This window comes from Chrysemys picta, chromosome 5 (assembly GCF_011386835.1).
Source record: "Chrysemys picta bellii isolate R12L10 chromosome 5, ASM1138683v2, whole genome shotgun sequence".
Classification (NCBI taxonomy): Eukaryota; Metazoa; Chordata; order Testudines; family Emydidae; genus Chrysemys; species Chrysemys picta.
In genome coordinates, this window is record NC_088795.1 from 93,962,249 (window position 1) to 93,978,155 (window position 15,907).

Here is a 15,907-nt window from a genome sequence, read left to right on the forward strand (position 1 = left end):
GCACAAACCTGGGACAGCAGTGAAGGTCACAGGTTAAAAAGCCAGGGAACCTGAAGAGATCACTCAGCAGAAAACCCTGGACAGCACCCATTGCTCCTCAAAAGGCATGCAGGGAGTCAGTCACTGCCCTGAGGCATGACTGTAGAAGGGAACAGACATAGGCCCAACAGTCACAAGGCATGCCCTCATCTAGCTTCCTCCTCCTGGTATGATGGATGGAAGACTTGGCCAGCATCAGGAGGGGGCTGAGGAGATCTTGCAACTTTATGGGACCCACAGATGGGGTGTGCTAGGCTCAGGAGGTGTGGGGGGGTGGGAAGGGGGAAGAGCAGCCAAAAACTCAGTAAGAGATTCTGAATTCTGAAGAAGCCTGAAGAGGAGCTGCAACCTGACACTCTAAGTGGATGTGCACTGGGGTGTCCCTCTCGATGCAGAAAGCACAAGTGTCGGGGAAGGTCATGAACTGCACCAGACACATGCCAGTGCTTACAGCTCCAGGAAGCTGCAAAACAATATCCCTGGCAGGCCACGGGACCAGAATGAAGTACAGACTGGCCCACCAGGGTTCCTTGCCCTTCTTTGGTGGCAGCAGGTCCCACCACTTGCTGTCAGAGCAGGACATGAGGGAGAGGAAGTGGATGGTGTGAAGCATGAGTGTGTACAGATGTTTTGTGGGCATGGTTTGGAGGCAGACCAGCTGGATGGTGTCCAGCTGATTGAAGTTGGAGGTCAGGGTGGCCAAGGAGGTTCATGGAATAAGAGACAGTCCCCCTCAGTGCACTGGAGGCTGGTCCTGGCAGAAACCACCAGAATCAGACCTCCTGGACTACAATGGGAGGGACTGGGTGGATCCCTGAGTGCTTGGTCAGTGCATAGGGCTCTCCACCTTTCAGATCCCTCTGTGTGTACTCCAGGAGGTGAGAGCAGCCTTATCGCCCACCTCTTGGGGTTTTCCTTGAGTGGGTCCTGGGAGAGGGGGCTCCCTGCCCACCCCTCACCCCAGGCCCTTCAGACCTTTTCATTGGGCCCCCTCCCTTCCATAACCTGAGCTGGCTGTGTGCCCTGCAGCCAGTTTGCTTCCAAACTGCATCAAGGGAACAACTTTATACACTTGTGCTCCACACATTTCACTTCCTCATCCTTGTGTCCTGCCCTGATGCCAAGAGGCAGGACTTTCTACCACCTGTAAAGGGTGAGGAACCTGGGTGGTGGGCAGCCTATATTCCATCCTGGTCCCATAGCCTGCTGGGGATAGTGGTTGGTGGCTCCTTCATGGAGCCATGAGCATGGGCATGTACTTGGTGTGATTCAACCCCATCCCTGACACCTGCCCATTTTGCAGCATGAGGGAGACCCTGGCACATGCCTATCTAGAATGTGCCAGGTTGCAGCCCTTATTAGAGCTCCTCCAGAACCTCTTGTTGTGGTTCTAGCTGCACTTTGCCTGCCTCCCAACTCTTCATATATTCACACCCTGTCTGTGGCCCCATGAAGTCACGAGACCACCTCATCAACCTCCTCCAGGCATGGGCCAAAGTGGCCATCTACAATACCAGGAGGAGGATGCTGGATGAGGAGATGCTCTGTGACTGTGGTGGCCTGTTTCACAGGAATATAAAGACAAATTACTGGAGTAATGAGCACCATAAAAAGCCCATGAGGACATTAATGATTCTGGCCTCAGAGCAGGGTTTGAATAGTGTGCAGTCAACGTATGAGATCACATATTGAACAACTAGGTGAAAATATTGAATAAACTGCTTATTAAGTGGACATCATCCCTGCTGTACACTGAATGAGGCAGAGGTCATATGGAAAAAATAGTATATAATCCTGAAATTAAAAACTTGAATATAAGGCATATGTATAAAATGGCCCTGTGACGTTATTGATATAATCTGGGACCATATAGATCATTGTTGCAACCAAGGTCCTGTAGTGGCACGCAAATCTTGTATAAAGGGGGTCAAATGGGGTGTCTAAGACAAGGTTATGGTTTACTGGTTATGATTATGCTGTCTATATGTGTGTATCACTTTTGTAGTTGAAGTTATGAATATTGGCTCTATACAGTCTGTATTTCAAACTTATGCTATGCTGCTGGGTGACATCCCAGACAAACTGGTGTTAGCTCTGCCTAGCCTGCTTGATGGCCCATTAAGGACCATCAGCTATACAATGGACCCATTGAGAGAAGGCAGATACGCCTTGTAACTCAGCAAAGTATGCAGGGACTGGCCCATGTGACTCCAGACTCCATTTTGCTGTAATTTTCCACAGTAAGAACAAAGAGGTGTTCTTACACCTGGAAAAGACTATATAAGGCTGATGCCTTATCTCCATCTTGTCTTCAATCCTGCTTCATACCTCTGGAGGAACTTTGCTACAAGCTGAAGCTTTGAACAAAGGACTGAGGACCCATCCCAGCGGGGGATGTATTCCAGAGACTTGATTTGAACCTGCAGTTTATTCCATCGCTGCTGCAAGCCTGAACCAAGAACTTTGCCATTACTGTATGTAATGGATTCCATTTAACCAATTCTAACTCTCATCTCTATCTTTTTTCTTTTATGAATAAACCTTTAGATTTTAGATTCTAAAGGATTGGCAACAGCGTGATTTGTGGGTAAGATCTGATTTGTATATTGACCTGGGTCTGGGGCTTGGTCCTTTGGGATCAGGAGAACCTTTTTCTTTTATTTGGGTATTGGTTTTCATAACCATTTGTCCCCATAACAAGTGGCACTGGTGGGAGTACTGGGAAACTGGAGTGTCTAAGGAGATTGCTTGTGAGACTTGCGGTTAGCCAGTGGGGTGAGACCGAAGTCCTCCTAGTCTGGCTGGTTTGGTTTGCCTTAGAGGTGGAAAAAACCCCAACCTTGGGCTGTAACTGCCCTATTTGAGCAATTTGTCCTGAGTTGGCACTCTCAGTTGGGTTCCGCCAGAACCGCATTGTCACAGGCCCTTAACTACATTAAGATTTCAAAGTCAAGCACACAAGTTGTGTGTATAGGTAGAGGCAGAGAGGAAAGGAGAGCTCCCTGTTTCATAACAAGAACAAAGACACAATAACATTTAAAAAAGGTAGCAAATTTAAAACATAAGGAAAAGCTTTTTCACACAATATAATTAGAGTGGGGAACTCATTGCCACAGGAAGCTATTAAGCTTAAGAATTTAGCATAATGCAAAGAGGATTGGACATTTATATGGATAACAGGAATATCTAGAGTTTTAACAAGGGCAAAAAATTTGGAAGGTATACTCATTCTTCAGGGCTTAAGCCAATGTCTAACTATTAGAAGTTAGGATGACTCCCAATTTAGGGGGAAATTATCCCACATCTACCTCTGAATAATCTAATGTTAGTCCCTGTTGGAGATAGGATACTGGACTAAATGGAGCTCAGGTCTGCTCTAATATGGCAATTCTTGGTGTTTCTGACTTCATTTGGGAATTTACTACCCAGAAGATGCTTACATAGTTACTATGATGAAGGGCGACAATACAAAAGCCAAGTCAGACAGTAAGTTCAAAAGGAGAGGAGATTTTAAAAGGAACAGTCAGAAGAGTGAAATGCATGCAAGCTGCATGGAAACTATTTAAAACCACCACAAGATGTTCAAACTAAATGTATGCCTCCCCAACCAGCCCACCTCCTGCCCTAAATCAAATGCAGGCATGGCTAAACAGAGTAAAAAGATGTTAGAGACATCCTTTAACAATTGGAAGTCAAATCCTACTGAGGAAAATTGAAAGGAGACTAAGCTCTGGCAAGTCAAGTGTAAAAGTATGATTAGGAAGCCAAAGAAGAATTTGTAGAGCAATTAGCAAGACATACAAAAACTAACAGCAAAAAAATAAAGTACATTAGAAGCAAGAAGCCTGCCAAACAACCAGTGGGGCCAATGAATGAACAAGGTGCTGAAGGTGCACTCAAAGAAGACAAGGCTGTTGCAGAGAATCTAAATGAGTTCTTTGCATATGTAAGGGGACTGTAGTCCCCTTACTAAAAGTCAGTGGGGGTGTTTTGGTTGGCTAACTCCCAATACCAAAAGAAAGGGGAAGGGTCGATGGAAAAAATCAAGACCCTGAGACTGACAGTCCCCAGGAACAATGGGGAGAGGCCAATGCTCCAGGTCAGCCTGATTGATAGGGCAAGCTAATGAGGGAGTCAGGAGGAGTCCCGTCCTCCGTGTGAGCTGGCACTGCCTGGGTCAGAGAGTGGGGCTGAGCTAAGGAAAGAGCAGGGGCCCAAGCTGGGCTGTGGAGCAGAGCTGTGCCAGAGAAACAGCTCAGGGAGCTGGAGGCAGAGCAGCAGCAACCCCTGTGCTGAGGCAGAGTGGTGGAGCTGGAGCTAGAGCCACGTGTGGTGAGCAGCTGGGGAGAGCAAGGGGGACCCTGGGGAGCGGGTCCAGTGTAGGGAGACATCTCCAGCCAAAAGGCCCTGCAGGCCAGACTTGGAGGGGGATTGTAACCCCGACGGGGCAGGGGTGACACTGGGTAGAAGGGTCCTGACACCTGGAGCATGTGGCCACCACCAGAGCAAGTGTCTGACATGCAGCATACCTGCAACACAGTCAGGGCTTGAGAAGAGGCCTGGGACTTGTGAGGAACAGACTGAACTTCCCTTACATTCCAGAGACACTGGTTGTGATGTCCCTATGCCACAGAGTGGGGTGATGTGTTTTCCTTTAAAAAATAAAAATAAGGAAAAAATTGGAAAGGTTAATTGATTGCTGTTTAATAACTTGTATTTGCTGTGAACTGTATGTGAGGATCAGTGGGTCAGGGAAGCATCCAGTGCAGAGAGCACCCCAAAGTGAGGACACCCTAGCCCCTGCCCTAAGTGACCACAACAAGGCTGGGGGTTGAGCTCCCCAGGAATCCTGGGCCCAGCTTTGTTGGGGTTAGGAGGACTCTGCCACACAGAAGACTGGAAGGAGCAACAGAGGGTCCTGTGGCACCTTTAAGACTAACAGAAGTATTGGGAGCATAAGCTTTCGTGGGTAAGAACCTCACTTCTTCAGATGCAAGACTGGAAGGGGAGCCCTTGAGGTCAGGCAGGGCTCTGGGTAAAGGAGTGGGAGTTGAGGACTCAGGTACACTACCCAGTGAAGTGGCTAGCAAAAGTATCAGCTAGGAAAGTTCCCCACAATAGAGGGACCATTCCCCCACTTACACACGGGTCTTCACTGCAAAGGCTATGACGAAGGTTCCTCGCCTAAAAAGCATGCCTCAGGTGTGGGAATGTCCCAAATTGAGGTATCAGAGGTTTTGGAACAAATTGATAAATTAAAGCAGTGATAAATCACCAGAACCACCATAGTATTCACCCAAGAGTTCTGAAGGAACTCAAATGTGAAATAGTAGAATTAACAACTGATATGTAATCTATTGCTTAAATCAGCCTCTGTAGCGGGTGACTGGAGAACAACTATTGTAATGCCAATTTTTACAAAAAAGGCTCCAGAGACGATCCTGGTAATTATAGGCCAATAAGTCTAACTCAGTACCAGGCAAATTGGTTAAAACTATAGTAAAGAAAGGGAATTATCAGACATTCAGACTCTTATGTTTATCTATATGGTTTTTATAAAGGGAAATCATGCCTCAATCAGAATTCCTTGGGGTGGGGTGGGAGAAGAGAAGTCAACAAATGTGGACAAGGGTGATCCATTGGCTATAGCATAGACTTTTAGAAAGCCATTGATAAAGGTTCCACACCAAAGGCTCCAATCCAGGGGTGGGTAAACTATGGCCCGGGGGCTGCATCTGGCCCTCAAGCTCCTGCCAGGGGCGGGGTCAGGGGCTTGCCCCACTCCACACAGCTCCTGGAATCAGCGGTATGTCCCCATCTGGCTACTACACAGGTGCACGGCCAGGGGGCTCTGCCCCTCCCACTTCCTGCTCCCTAACTGCCCCCCTGGAACTCCACCCCTATCCAACCCCCCTGCTCCCTGTCCCCTGACTGCCCTGACCCCTATCCACACCCCTACCCCCCGGACAGGGCCCCCCTGGGACTCCCATGCCTATCCAACAGCCCCCTGCTCCTTGTCTCCTGACTGCCCCCAGGACTCCCTGCCCCTTATCCCCACCCCCTTACCATGCTGCTCAGAGCACCAGGACTGGCAGCTGCACCACCTGGCCAGAGCCAGCCATGCTGCTGCGCAATCTAGAGCACTGGGGCAGGCTGGTGGCTCTTCCAGCCATGCTGCCTGGCAGGAGCTTGCAGCCCCTGCTGCCCAGAGAGCTGGCAGCATGGTGAGCTGAAACTGTGGGGGAGGGACTGGGGGCTAGCCTCCCCAGCCGGCACGGCCGGCTTTAGGAAGTGCGGGGCCCAATTCGAACATTTTCAGCGGGGCCCCGGCAGGGATGACAAAAGTAAAAAAAGCCTTTCATTTCTTAGCAACCGGTTCCCTATAAAAAGTTCTGATTTAAGGGATGTGCCCACAGTATGTATTTTTTGTACCAATAGGGTTACCATACGTCCGTATTTTCTGAGAGAAATTTTTAATATTTAAATTTTAAAAAATTCCTCCCAGACAGCGGTTTAAGAACCAAAAAGCCTGACATGTCTGGGAAAATATGGATATTGAACCCTACCTAAAGTTCTTTTTTAAAAAGATGGGCCTGAACGAGAAATGAGCTCCGTTTCACATGTGTGAATCCCTGCCCACACCCTGGGTGTGTGCTAGGGTGACCAGATGTCCCAATTTTATAGGGACAGTCCCGATTTTGGGGTCTTTCTTATATAGGAATCTTATTACTCCCCACCCCCTGTCCTGATTTTTCACACATGCTGTCTGGTCACCTGGTGTGCACATGTGTGGGTCCCAGCTGCTCCCTGTCCCCCTCATTGAAGCAGATGTGCAGGGTTACTGCCCTGGGAACTGCAGGGCAACAGTGGACATGAGGCTGGCTGGAGGCAGGGCAGGGGCTGACTGGAGTTAGGGTCTGGCTGCAAGGCAGGGCAAGGGGTGCGGGGCTGACTGGAGACAGGGGTGTGCGGGGTGGTCTGTGCTTCAGGCAGGGCCGCAGGGGGGTGCGGCAGGGGTTGGCTGGAGACTGGGTGGGAGGGAGGGGCTGGCTACAGGCAGGCAGGGGGTGCAGGGCTTGGAGCAGGCAGCGGTGTGCATGGGACTGGCTGGCTTCGGGCAGGGCCACAGGGGGGTGTGGCAGGGGTTGGCTGGAGACAGGGCAGGGGGTGCAGCAGGGGCTGACTGTGGGCAGAACGTGCGGGGCTGGAGATAGAGCAGGGGGTGCAGGTACAGCCCACCCTGTATGGTAAGTGCCCCCACCTCCTCCCTCCCCTACAGGGTAGCAGCAGCAGCCTGGGGCTCAGGAGCTATTTAAAGGGCCTGGGGCTCCCCTGCTTCCACCACCATGGCCCTTTAAATAGCCGCAGGAGCCCTGGGGAAGCGGCGGGGCTCCAGCGGCTATTTAAAGGGCTGGGGTGGTAGAAGCAACGGGAGCCCCGGACTTTTTAAATAGGCTCCAGAGCCTTGCAGCCCTACCCCAGGCCTCCAGCAGTGGGGCTCTGGTGGCAATTTAAAGGGCCTGGGGCTCCCAGCACTGCTGGGAGCCCCAGGCCCTTTAAATTGCCCCCTGGGAAAGCCGGGCCACCCGGATACAGCACACCAGCTCTTGCCAGTACACCGTACCGGGGCTTGGGCATGGGGCCCTTTTAGGGGCAGGGCCCAATTCAGGGGAATTGGTTGAACTGGCCTAAAGCCGGCCCTGCCAGCCGGGAGCTCAAGGGCCAGGAAGGACGGTCCTGCAGGCTCAATGTGGCCTGTGGGCTGCAGTTTGCCCACTTCTGATCTAAAAAAGTTGGGTTTTCCTTGAACAGGTTTTTAGGTGTTCCTTCTTCCTGTGGTTGGTCTGTGACACCTGGGAGTGGTGAGTCACTATAGAAACATTTACAAGCAGTAACTGAGGAGGTGAAATTCAACAGCAGCTGCAGAAGTGGCTTTAGAGTGTATAAATAGACTTTTACAGCAGACCAATGACAGACTTATCACTTGCATACAAGTCCTGTTTGGTACAATATCCCCACTCCTCCTTCCCTTGCCTGCCACCCAAATCTATAACATGACCTGGAAAACACACAATTGGGGGCATATGGTGAGTGGCTCAGAATCCTTCAGAGACCACAATCTGAGCTACTTACATAGTCCTTCCCATTTGCGGCACACAAGGGGTTCTCCAAACAAAATAAAAATGAAAAGGTCCTTTCCCCACTCCTTCCCTTGAGAAGGAATCAGAGTAAAAGTGGCCAGTCTTTTCATCACCCCTTTGGAGTTTAACCTTGATTTAACCCTAGATATAAGTCAAAGTCTGCCTCTCCTTTTATTTACCTTAACTTTGTACCTGATCCACGCAGTCTCAGGGACAGCAAGGTGTCCTTAGCCTGTTTGCCAGAAACTGGGAATGGGCAACAGGAGATGGATCACTTGATTACCTGTTCTGTTCATTCCCTCTGAGGCACCTGGCATTGGCCACTGTCAGAAGACAGGATACTGGGCTAAATGGACCTTTTGTCCAACCCAGTATGGCCGATCTTATGCAAGGTGAGAGACTCTTACTGCTCAATCCTTGTAATCAGCCATCATCTCACTATAGTCACCACACCTGCCTAGGGAAGGGTTTCCCCCCCCCCCCTTTTAAGCTTTCCCCTCCAGGCAGCACAAGCCTACAGGTGTCTAGTTAGTACTGTCTGTTCCCAGAGGAACTTGTTAGCCTTCTCCCCAGTAGAGTAAGGGTGTGCCCCCTCACAAGGTATATAAGCTCACATTTTAAACAGAGGTGATCCCAAATTGTCAACCAGATCCAAAAACAAACAAACAAACAAACAAACCAGTGACTTTGGGGGAGAGTATGGATTCAGCTCCGAATTTTGTGACTTATGCCCCTGTTTATAATGGCTTGAAACCCAAAACCGAACTCCAACACCCTCATAAGTTGGGGAAGTTCAGATCTGGGTTTGCTTCTATTACCAAACTTCCTGATTTGGGCCAATATATATCATTTCAAACTCAGTTTTGACATCCTCCACGTGCCAGCACTGGAGATCTATAAGCAAGGACACGTCTAAACTCCACGATAATTGGAGAGACTGGTTTTATGGGCGACAGAGGGAGGAAAATGGTTTGAGAAGATGCAGGGACACTAGGCGCCTCCCGAATCATTAAACCCTGTTCTCCCTCCTGTCACTGTGCAGTAAGATTTCTCTGCACAAGCCTCAAGAAGCGGGTGTTTCGTGAGTAAATCCAAAGGGCAGAGCAGAAAACTTGGCCGAGGAGGCTGCATTGTGCGCAGGATCTAGAAAAACTCGCGGCTTCCGTTTTCTCAGCGTAGCCGCCTTGTAAAATGAAAGTATATAAGCCCTACTAGGGGGCTGGGCTGCCGGGTTCTGCTCTCCGGCGGGGCAGTGGGAGGAGGAGGAAGAGAAGGGGGCGGCTGTCTAATTGGTGACCTTGCCCCGGGAGGGTTAGACTTTGGCTTCAGTGCAATCTCGCTCCGCAACAGCAGTTTCAGGGCTCAGCGTCTTTCAGCAGCAGCAGCACCACTCGCCTCAAGCCGCGACCGCAGGTAAGGGCAGCGCTGCTGGGTTGGGCGGCTCCTCCTTTCCCACCTGCTGGTACAGGAGGGGAGCAGCGAGATGAGGGGCTTAGGTGGGGGGAAGCGGACAGTTTGAATCCCGTGGCGGGCGTGGGGGAGCTGCTCTAACAAGGAAGAAATAGTTCTGCCGAGGCAACTTCCAGCCTGTGCTTCTCTTACCTAGAGGTTTCTCTTTCCGGCCTGGGGCACCTGTGATACCAAGGCTGATTGATGGCTGAGCCATACCCTAGAGGGCTAAGGAAGGGGTAATTGGTCCTAATTCATACCATGTAAAATGCACCTAGATACTGCAATGATTCATCTGAAACAGTTCATTTTAGCTGTTGGTGTGCTTCGTCCCCCGTTCCCCCCCCGTCCCCCGCCGCACACCCAACATGGGGAGGACAAGGGAGTAAACAAATAAGTTGATATCTATCTATGTATCACCAGTCAGTGGAAGAGGGCGGACAGGTAAATTATCTGCCTGGCTGATAGACGTTCGTGATCCTCTCATAAGCCAGCAATATTAAGAGTTTGCTGTTTCTGATAAAGGTAACACTAGTTTCACAAATTGGGATAGCGTAGAAGAAAGGTTTTTATCTATTTTATCAATTTTAAATGTCTCACTACAACACTCTCAGCAATCACTAGACATGTGTATTGTGTATAGTGTATTTGTTGGGTATATTTTGGGGTATTGTGAATTTAATTTAAGAAAGCAGGCTTGGATGGTTGCTTACAATGGCTTTAAAAAGGAAATAAGAACTGATTAACAGTCTTGCCCTGCAACATTGTATTCAGGGGGTGAGATGTCATTTTATCATCAAGTAATGAAGAAATAACTAACTTCATCTCTGTAGAATCTTTTGGAAACATGAATTTTTTCCTATTTTTTGAAATCTATAGTAAAAGTGATTAAAAAATTACTGAAGTGTGTAGTTTTGTTTGGTCAATGTACATGGTTTATAAAATGAAACCATGTAAACACAAGCTGTAAAATGATTTTTATACAGGTGTTTATCTCAAATAAACAAGATGTTTTCTTTTTAGAAGACAATGCAACTTTGTACTTCATACTGTCTAGACAGCAATTGTGAAAAGATGCCTAACCTCTATTAGCTAGTGAGGTCTTGTTTTGCTGTTTTCATTTTCCTTTATTTTCTCTGGTCCCCCTTCTTTTCTCACTGCTGAAATTTAAGTCTAGTTTAAAAATGCTATAGCATGTATTTGTTTGTACAAAGGTTTCAACATTAGCATGCAACACAAGTTAGCTCTGCTGCAGAAAAGAGATAACATGGAAGAAATATTGAAATGGTCAGCACAGTAATATTCTGACACAGCATGTTAATGCTGTTGTGATGAAAAAGGCCTAATTTTCCTGTCTGGATGTTTTGAGGAATGCACATGCCTTTACTAAGAGCTGCTGTATGGTTTGCATCTGTGGCATAAATATTTTCATTACTATGTAGAAGGGCACAAGCAATAACTGTAGATCCAAGTATTCCCCAAACATGGGGTGTTTATATACTAGAACTAAACCGCAGGATATACTTAACTCTTAAAACCTATGGACAAAGTGGTCCAATAGATTCACATTGTATAAGCTGTCAACAACCATGGCATGCTGCTACATGTTGCATTACATGTAATGCAAGAGACCAGATCCTTATCCCACTGAAGTAATTGACAGAGCTGCCACTGACAACAAAGGGACCAAAATTTGGCCCCTATTTTCTTCATACCAGTTGGCCCTGTATACATTGGGGCCAAATTAATTGGTTATTTAATTGGACAACCCTCTGGAAGTCCATAGAATTACACTTGCTTTACCAATGCTGAATTTGGCCTCACTTTATAAAATCTATTGTTCAATAAATTATAACATTTCCAACTCAGGGTATCATTCTCATAGCCTGTTACCCCCTCTCTCAGTTTTTATACACATTTTAGAAAAATAAAAATGAAAAATTATATTTGGTAGAGTGCAAAAGCTGAGTCAGCTGGAATGTGTATGTCATTTGTCTTTTTTGATAAAACAGGAACCAAATAGTGGCGATTGGTATTTGAATATCTCCCTTTCATGCTGGGCAGTCACCCTCTGCCTTAGGCTAAGCCTTTCAGACAATTTACAGTAGGATAATAAAAGCAGAAAAAAATGCCATGCCATATAAAACTTTATCCAAAACTAAAACCATGAAAAACAGGCCTGGTCTACACTAAGACTTTAATTTGGTTTTATCAGCGTTAATTCGAATTTACCCTGCAACCGTCCACACAATGACGCCATTTATTTCGAAATAAAGGGCCCTTTAAATCTATTTCTGTACTCCACCCCGACGAGCGGAGTAGCGCCAAAATAGATTTTAACATTTTGAATTAGGGATAGTGTGGCCGCAATTCGATGGTATTGGCCTCCGGGAGCTATCCCACAGTGCATCATTGTGACCGCTCTGGACAGCAATCTAAACTCTGATGCACTGGCCAGGTAGACAGGAAAAGCCCCGCGAACATTTGAATTTCATTTCCTGTTTGCCCAGCGTGGAGAGCACAGGTAACCATGCAGGCCGATAATCGAAAAAGAGCACCAGCATGGACCGTGAGGGAGGTACTGGATCGGATCGCTATATGGGGAGAGGATTCAGTGCTAGCAGAACTTCGTTCTAAAAGACGAAATGCCAAAACTTTTGAGAAAATCTCCAAGGGCATGATGGAGAGGGGCCACAATAGGGACTCAGATCAGTGCCGCGTGAAAGTCAAGGAGCTCAGACAAGCCTATCAAAAAACAAAGGAGGCAAACTGTCGCTCTGGGTCAGAGCCACGGACATACCGTAAGGGTTGTTTTTTTCCAACACGAGTAGAGAAAAAGAGGAGGTTCTACACATACGGGCTGACAGTCAGAATAAAACATGCATTTGGAAAAGAAAAGCAATTTCAGGGGTTTCTTGAAAGTAGGGTGTGATGGACTGAGATGGATATCAAGGAAGATTAGTTCCTCACTGTAGAAGCCAATACAGTGAAGAGCCTGCTAAAGCAGGATGGCAGAATCTCTAAAAAGTGAGAGGTCTATTGAAATGAGGCCTAGAGAGGAATTCTTGAATGTAGACAGGGTCTACATCCTTACTGAAGTTGCTCTGATAATCATATTGTATCACCCAACTATCTAGGTACTTGGAGAGAAAAGATTAATCTTGGGGGGAGGGAGAGGAGAAGAGGAAGGGCACTCTGTTTGGCATAGATGACCCCCATCAGGTATTCTTTTAGGGCCAAGGTCAATAAACTAGCTCTTGAACACTGGATTGAGGCAATATCAGTTTTATCTAATAAAATATTTTCTGGTTAAGGGGGAAGAGATATTTATCTTCATCTGAATTAATCCTTAAATTTCTCTCAATGTCATTTTAAAAGTCCTTCTGCATTTCTTGTTTCTTACACATTTATACCAAGTTGTGTGTGAAGGGGAAGTTCCTGGCATTATCTTGTTTTTCATCCATGCATCTGGATGATATTTCATTAGTAAATGGTTGAAACAACTAAACTTTAGATTGTTTAGACTCTGAATAACTAGATTATAATTCTGCATGGGAGATCCAGCTATTTTAAAGAACTTATTGATTATAAGGCTAGAAGCCATTGTGATCTGCCCTGACTTCCTACATAATCACAGGCCATAGGACTGTCTTGAATTAATTCTTTTTTGAACTAGAGTATTATCTTCTGGAAAAAAATCCAATCTAGATTTAAAAAAAATCCCCAGTGAGGGTGGGGTGGGGGAAATCTACCACAACCTTTGGTAATTTATTCCAATTGTTAGTTAGCCTCATTAAAATTTGCACCTTTTTTGTCTAAATTAATTTAGTTCCAACTTCCAGCTGTTGGATCTAACCAGTCCTTTGTCTGCTAGATTGAGGAACACTTACAGAATTTTTGTCCCCCCATGCAGGTACTTATAAACTATGACAAAGGAGAATATTGTGGGGTAACTTGATTAGGTTAATTAGATTGAACTCCTAGGCCTAGATCCACAAAGGTATTTAGGTGCCTAAGTCCCAGTTTTAAGCACCATTGTGCAATCCACAAAACTCTTGGCTGGTGCCTACCTCTGTAGGCACCTAAAATTTATTTGCTGCCTGAGTTTTTGCTGTGAAAGTGCCCTAGGCACCTAAGTTTCTGCCTCTGGACATGTGCACTGCTGCCTCATGCTAGGCATCCAGATGCCTACCTCCCACCTAAGGCCCTGTGATAGCCTCAAGCCAGATAAGCAGAGGAACATCTATCTGACCCATAGATCTTGATCTGGTAAGTAGCCTCTGAGTATGCCTACCAAATTGGGTCCCCATTTAAAATCCCTCTGGAGGAGGCAACACAGTACCACCCACCTTATTACTTTTAGCCCATGGTTTAGCACACACCTGGGATGTGAGACATCCAGGTTCAATACAGCCCTGTGTCTGATTTTAACAGGGATTTCCCACTTCTAGAAGAATGCTCTAACTACTGAACTACGGGATATTTTCATGTGGTTCTCTCACCTGTTGAAGCTGTTCCACTTTGGATAAATAATTAACTGATAATTAGGGAAGGGGGATTAGACCCTGACCTCCCACCTACTAGGTGGGTCCCCTAGCCACCAGGCTGTAGAATCACTCTGGCCTAATCTCATATTGAGTGCTCTAACAACTGGGCTAAATGTTATAAGGTAGGCACCACAACCTACTCCTCCTCTGGCCATTTTGTGTAGAATGAGGTTGGTACCTCACTCATTCTCACTAGAAACAGCTTAGGCACCTGTGACTGAGAAGGGTTTCTGGTTTTGGATCAGTAGCAGAGATGGACACCTCCCTGCAGCCATGACCATCTTTGAGAGACAGGTATGATTTAGGACCCACCCCTCTTGTAAGATATCTCCCCAGGGGCTAGCTTAGGCAGATCACCTCCTTGGGTACTGGCTTTTGTAGATTGCCTTCTCAGGCACCTATTTCTCCTGTCCCCTTCATTGTGTAGGGAGCCTATGTGCCCAACTCAGGCTTTGTGAATCCCATTATTTCAGTAATTTTCTAGGCACCTTCAAATTAGACAGTGCAATGCTCAGCTTAAGGCCCTTTGTGGATCTGGACCCTGGAGTCTGTCTTTATCAGGTATATTTTCCAATCCTTTAATTATTCTTGTGGCTCTTCTCTGAACTACTCCAATTTATCAACATCCTTCTTGAATTTGACAGCAGAACTGTTTTTACACCAGTGCCAAATAAAGAGGTAAAAGAACCTCTTGATTCCTGAGATTCCCCTGTTTATACATCCAAGGATTGCATTAGCTCTTAGTCAGCTTTGCACTGGGAAAACAGGACTTGATCCAGGTAGCTACTGTTATAGACACAAAATTTGGTGCTCTCAAACTAGGTGAACAATTTAGAAGGGTGAATAGATGGTACAGAGGAAAAAGCCTGTCATACAGAAAAATTGACTGAAGAGACATTTTATCACTGTGTCAATGGCATTCTTTTCCTAGTTTGATATTGCATGTGGTATGAGTTTAAAATATTTTGGGATGTGGTCCAATTTCTGTACAAGTAGAAAGATAGTGATTATGCTCTTTAAGCGCTGGCCTACAGAAATGGTTTAATGACGAGAAGGAAGTAGGGCTTAAGATCAGGGGCTAAAGTTTCACCAGGCTTGAATAAACAGATGATTCAAACAGTCTACCTTTGGTAGAAAGAATTTAAAAAAAAAAAGTGTTACAAATAGAGTTCCATCCCCATATCAATTTGAGTGTTTTTTCTGAAAACTTACAGAAAGATTTAAGTTGTACCTTTATGTTCTTTGTCAATATAAAATTAGTGAGAGCCAGCTGTGGAGAGGTTACAGGAAATAACTTGCCTACCTCACAAGAGTGCAACAAGAATTAATACTTAACAGTAGGCTAATTGCTACTGTGCAAACAGGCTTTAGAATTCCCAAAAGGAACAAAACTGCAGACTCTAGTTTATCAGTATAGACATTTTCTAGCTCTTGATCACCAGAGCAGCATACAAGAAAAAGGAACTTGCTACAAAGATCACCAGGTTCTCCTCCCAGATTTCAACGTTCCCTACTTTAAGCCTGTGTGGTGCTGCTCTCCTGATCAAGAAGAAACCCTGAGGTAGCAATTCTGTTGTTGATTAAACTGGTCAGAATTGCAGAGCTGATAAATTCTGGCTGCTCTACCCTCAGTAGAATTAATGGACTCTGCTCCCTATAATCTTATGTTTCTCTAGGTCAATAAAGTGCCATTACAGGGTGAGCTCATGCACATACACATGCATGCTAGTG

At 46.4% G+C, this 15,907-nt stretch overlaps 1 protein-coding gene across 5 annotated transcripts in view; it reads left to right on the forward strand.

The window, feature by feature from the left end:
- Nucleotides 1-15,907, forward strand: part of TEC (tec protein tyrosine kinase) — a 144,429-nt gene that overhangs the window by 47,523 nt on the left and 80,999 nt on the right. For 2 of the 5 annotated variants that reach the window (XR_010601886.1, XM_005299056.4), the window contains exon 1: nt 9,276-9,593. The exons of the other annotated variants lie outside the window; for them this stretch is intronic. The gene's annotated coding sequence lies outside the window, so the exon portion shown is untranslated. Of the gene's footprint in view, nt 1-9,275; nt 9,594-15,907 lie in introns of those variants that run through there. 5 annotated transcript variants of the gene reach the window in all.